This window comes from Chenopodium album, chromosome 7 (genome assembly GCF_948465745.1).
Source record: "Chenopodium album chromosome 7, dcCheAlbu1.1, whole genome shotgun sequence".
Lineage (NCBI taxonomy): Eukaryota > Viridiplantae > Streptophyta > Magnoliopsida > Caryophyllales > Amaranthaceae > Chenopodium > Chenopodium album.
The window spans coordinates 56048532-56054531 of NC_137840.1; positions in this window are offsets into that span (position 1 = coordinate 56048532).

Below are 6000 nucleotides of genomic sequence, written 5' to 3' on the forward strand. Positions count from 1 at the left end.
ATCCAAGTAAGTACTTTAATGGTTTTAATTGATTTTATGATGTAGATATCCTGTTTATATTATTATTATGATATTCCTAGTATCATGTCTAGGGTATTTTTAATATTAAATATGATTGCTATGATGCTTCCTATTTTCTTTATAATATTAATTCATGTTAGTATCATGTTAGGGTTAAAGATTTGATTTTTATTGCTTAGTGACATGCTAGGGTTTGTTATTAATCTTGTTAGTATCATGCCTAGGATCTTGCTATTATTATGCTTTAATATTAACATGATCATGATTATGAATATTATTATAATTTAATTTTATGATGATTTTATTATTATTATTATTATTATTATTATTATTATTATTATTATTATTATTATTATTATTATTATTATTATTATTATTATTATGATATGATTATAATTATTATTCATGATGTTATTTATTTATTATGTTGCTTGATGATTTATTTATTTATTGCTTGATCACCTTTATTGCATGATAAAGGGAATTGGTATTTGCAACCACGCTTAATAAGATATTAATAATCTTGTTAGGTTAATTGTGATTATAATTCAAGTGATCGCCAATAATAGTTTATTTGTGCATTAATATTCAACCAACATAGATTAAACAGGTTTAGGGTTAATCCTATTGATTGTATGTTAGTCAGAAAGCGCACATGAATACGATCAGAATAAAGTAGAGGCCTATTATTAGGGCAGGTTCAATCTCTTTTAGGTTGGATTTGTACCATCATCCCCGAACCCTTATTTGGTTCATGACCTTATGGAGTTGACGATCTCTTGGATCGTTAAGGGGTGTAACCTTCACCTCGTGATGGTTTACAAGTTCCTTAAAAACTTGTTGGCGACTCTTTTGCTCTATCTTCTTCCCTTTTGGACGCCACCGTACTTTAGTGTATGATCACAGTGGGGTTCAAGCTAGTGGGATTTTAAAGGCTTGAAACTATTCCCTACAGTTAGGCTTCTGCGCGGTGTATCCGGACAATTAACCATGGACCCTCTATTGACTAAACCATATCCCGAACTTTAGAGAACTAGAGCCATGGTTAGGTTGCGAACTCATTGCATCATATTGTGCCTACTTGACTAATTGTGCATTATTTGTTGTGCATATATATTCTATGTTCCTCTTAACCGTTTGTTGATTTGTGTTGAGACTAAAATTAATGACTTAAAGAACTTTGCCTAATTAATCAATTAATTAATTAATTTGAGTCAATAAAGTCTTTTTTTTAATCGAAATTGACCTAGTACGACTTTAGGCATACTCCAGTTGACTAATAATACCGAAAACAGTCCCAGACTGAAGCTCCAATATTGGCGCCAAAGTCTGAGTTGTAGCGCCACATTGTAGTGTGTAGCGCCAGACATTTTCTAAATTGTCTGGCGCCAATCACCATATTGTGACGCCAGTTCTGTCGCTTGGCCGACAGTTCGGATTATTTGTCGAGTCGTTACCTAAAGTATAATTAACCAGTTTACTAATTAATTCGGTTAATTTTCGCTGTCAATAACACCTTGTCAAGTCATTAATCGAGTCTTGGTCACATAGTCTAGCCACATGGTCATAACACGAGTCTCAACATGTCACCTACACTCACTAGTCTTAGCTCACACTTTGAGTACACATCACCATGGCCATGTCTTAGGTTCATGCATGAGTCGGTCTTTTCCGTCGTTTAAGTTGGGGGTACATTTTATCCCTAGCTCTTCATATCCCTCCATCCAAATTTTTCTTCACATTCTTCCATCTTTCTTCACCTCCTCCATCCATTGCATGTTGAATAAAGTTTGAGTCAAATAATTAACACTAAGTATCCCCAAATTCCTTTCCCACAATACTTGGTTGAGGAGAGAAGGGCGATTAATCAAGGACAACCTCTTTATTCAAGTCTCGTTTTTTTGATAAACCGATTCGTCAAAAGAGGAAGGCTAAGAAGATAATGGCAACTCAAGAAGAAGTCAATGATCTTAAGAACCAACTGGCTACTATGACTGAGACACTGAAACTTCTCGCACTTAGGGCCGATGACCCCGTGAAGCAACAGCAGATGAACCTCATGCAAGAGAGTCTAAGCAAGCTATCTAGTGACTATAAATTTCAGGGCATGAGTTCGCAAGGGGTCTCGCTGGACAAAGAACTTCTTCCGCATAAGTTCAACACCACTGACATCCCTAAATTCAAGGCAACAGATAACCCTTACTTCCACTTAAGAGCTTTCGAAACTATAATGAACATTAAGGGTATCGATAAGAAGGTTTTCCCCTCTCTGTTCCCACTATCTCTCGAAACCGTTTGTCAACAATGGTTCTTTTCTCTCGAGAAAGAAAAAACCTCTTCTTGGGAGTCGATAACAAACGCTTTCATAGATAGATATAAGTGCAACATCCAAGACGAGACAGACTACAGACAACTTGAGATGTTAAAACAAAGGGAAAACGAAGGGTTCACTTCTTTCTTCACCAAATGGAGGGAAACTTCTGCTAATATGGTCAAGGCTCCTACCGAAAAGGAATCTGTGAGGATGTTTATCAAGAATCTCCAAGGGAAGTATTCAAAGCACTTAAAGTACCAACACAACTTGAATACTTTCAAAGCTGTCTATAATATAGGCATTGACATTGAAGATGACCTTCTGAAAGATAATAGTGCGAGAGGAAAGAAGAGCGACCATCCTTCTTCTTCCTCTCCCATTAATGAGGTACATGCTACAAACACCTCTAAATCACGAACCCAAAGATCAAAAAGGGTGTTCACTCCACTTGGTATAAGTTACGAAACGGCTTTCGAGAAGCTACATCACAAAGGACTAGTCATGCCCATAGGGCCCATCAAAGATCCGGTTCTAGAAGCTAGGCCACCTAAGTGGGACCCTAATAAGCACTGCAAATATCATCAAGGAAAGGGTCACGACACTGAAGAGTGTTGGAAACTCAAAGAAGTTATTCAAGATCTGATCGATAACGATGAAACTTCCGAAATTCTAGCCATCGAAGATGACCAAGCATCCTTTGATCCATCACTTCTTATCACACCCGTAGGAGAGCCTATGATCGAGACAGCTTATATGACCTCTCTCGATGAAGTGGCCATAATTGAGGAGGATGAAAGTCTTTTCTTAGATAATACCAAGGAAGACTCGTCAAGTCTAAAAGAGAAAATTCGAAAACTGCAAGATGTCATTGCCATGGTCTTGAATGTGGTAGAAGGATTAGCAAATCGGGTGATGGCCATTGAACAAAATTCTCGCCAAGGGTTTAATGAAGAACTCAATGCTCCTAAGCCACAAGAAAAACGGACCATTGAAGAATACACACCAATAAGAATGACTTACAATGAAGCTTTCGACTGTCTTCACAATCAAGGATCTAAAAGGAAACCCAGGCGAGAGTTCACACCCATTGGAATGACTTACGATGCTGCTTTCGATCGTCTCTATGATCGAGGATTAATCAAACCTATTGGCCCTACCAAGAATCCAACACCAGAAAATCGATCTTCGAGATGGAATCCAAACTCCTATTGCAAGTACCATCGAGGGCGCGGTCATACTACTGATGAATGCTACAGGTTTCAAAACCTCATTCAAGATCTCATAGAGGCAAATAAGATCCCATCGCCTCTAGCTAGCGAGAAGACTGGATGATGTCAGAGCAAACAACACAAGACAAGAGGCGAGCTTCAATGACAAGATTTCATGACCTCTTTTTCTATTTCTTTTTCATTTTACCCCTTCCCCAATAAGTCTAGCATAGGCACCTTTTATTTTCTAGATTTTTCCTTTTTCCCTTTTTAATAAAATGAGCATTTATTTCCTTGTATATGATCATTTCATTATATTGCATCAAATATAATAAAAAATAAATAAATAAATAAATAAATAAATAAATAAAATAAAAACCATGTCGAATTAAGCACAAGGTATACTAATGATTTGAGGCACCCCTTGTAGCCACATCATATCTCCTTTCGCCTTTCAATTATACAATCCTTTCTTCATAAACCACTTTGAGCTTCGTCTAACGATAGACCCTTCTTTTTTCAACCTACATCTACCTAACTTTGGGATGGGATGGTGTGTAACTTATGCAATTCTAAAGAAAGCTTGAGCAAATTCAAAAGAAAGCAATAGTAAAAATAAGCAAAAGCAAAAAAAAAAAAAAAGTGTACAAAAGGGCAAGTGTTCCAATGTCTTTGATATGAAAATATCTTCGATAAGAACACGTCTCAGATTGCGTCTCTTATCGAGTGCTCGGTACCGTGCCTGAGAAACATGAATGCCAAGTGAGTGATAGACCGCATGATCGGGATTGCCCACACTTATGAAAATAAAATAAATTCTAAAGCAAAAAGAGCTAAAAAAGAGTAGAAACTCAAGCATAAAATTATAAAGATTCAAAAGCAAGGTTGCACACCTTGGGGGCTTATCTAGGGTCTTGAGCCTTTATCCCCTTCTTCTTCAAACCTTTAGCCTAACCACGTTACAACCCTTAAAAAGACCTTTTTGAGGTATACACACTTGTGCAAGGTTTGGCTAGAGCTACGTCTGGCCTGATTCCTAACGGATACGTAGGCAACCTCACATCGAGGTGCGGCCGTAATAAACATGCATTCATATTCACATTCACACACTTACACCATGATCATATCAAGGGATATCCAATGCTCATCCCTATTCATTTAGAGCTAGACTTGGGGGCTTGATCCCTATATCATTAGCTTATCTAGCTTAAGAGTCACCACCATTTGACTCTTTTCAATAATATCTTTTCACACACTTAGCTCTTGCGGCCTAATTTTAGTGTCACTATCACACACATCACGCATACATGACCAAATATACTTCCCTTAGGAACCCTTTGTCATGGGATCTTAACATAACGATGAAGCATGCCTTGTCACATCACTAATCACTCATTATTGTCATTGCATCACGAAGTATGAAGTGCTTAGCCTCCGTGCCTAAGTTACCCAAATACTTTCATCATGGAGTCAACCATTGAGATAGCCTAGGATGGATTAATCCTTGAACCTTGAGAGATAGTATCAAACAACATTTGACTAAGCTCATTCAACATGCACCTTCAAAACTTCGATTCTTTTTCGCGTCTTTCCTTTTCGGGAGAAAGTCGGTACCCTCCACAAAATTGACGGAATTTTTTTTCTTTTTTGTATTTTTCAAGTCGCACGATCACATTACAATGCACACACGAGTCATGTACACATTGAGTCACGTCGTGCCATATCACTTTGATTTGAGTCTAACACATGTGTCATTGCACTTCGAGTCGAGTCAACCTCGAGTCAGTCGATCAACGAGTCAAGTTTATACCTTGAGTTGTGTCAAGTTATTGAGTCAAGCAACATTAAACCTTAGGTCAACCCTAAGATGGTTAAAGAAATTGGCAAAGTTCTATAGTCAAAAATAAATACAGGTGCAGCAGAACAGGGAAGACCTTACTCCAGCGCCTGGCGCCAGAAATATCTCAGCAACGACAGAGCTCGAAGCTTCTCAGAAAGGTGATTTCGACTTCATACAGCAATTTTGGGTTCCTTGGTACGCCAGTTAGCCCCTATAAGCAATGTGACATGATTAAATAGTCAGTTTGATTACAATCACAATAAGGGGTCGACCTGATGAAAGATCGTCTCGCTTAGCTTAAAGCGCCTAAGATATGGCTCATTACGGAAACACCGACATACTGGTTCTAGCGAAAGCAAAGTTCAGGCGAGCTTTAGAAATCGACAAACGTTGGTCTTCGGAAATTTTTTCTTCAAGACATTATCGCAACAAACGTTCAAGTACTGAAGCTCTATTGTCCAGAGACGCGTGGGCATATCAATCAAGCTCTTTTGTTCAGAGACGCGTGGACAATCCTTTTCAAGCTCTTGTGCTCCAGAGACGCGTGGGCATATCAATCAAGCTCTTTTGTTCAGAGACGCGTGGACAATCCTTTTCAAGCTCTTTTGCTCTAGAGA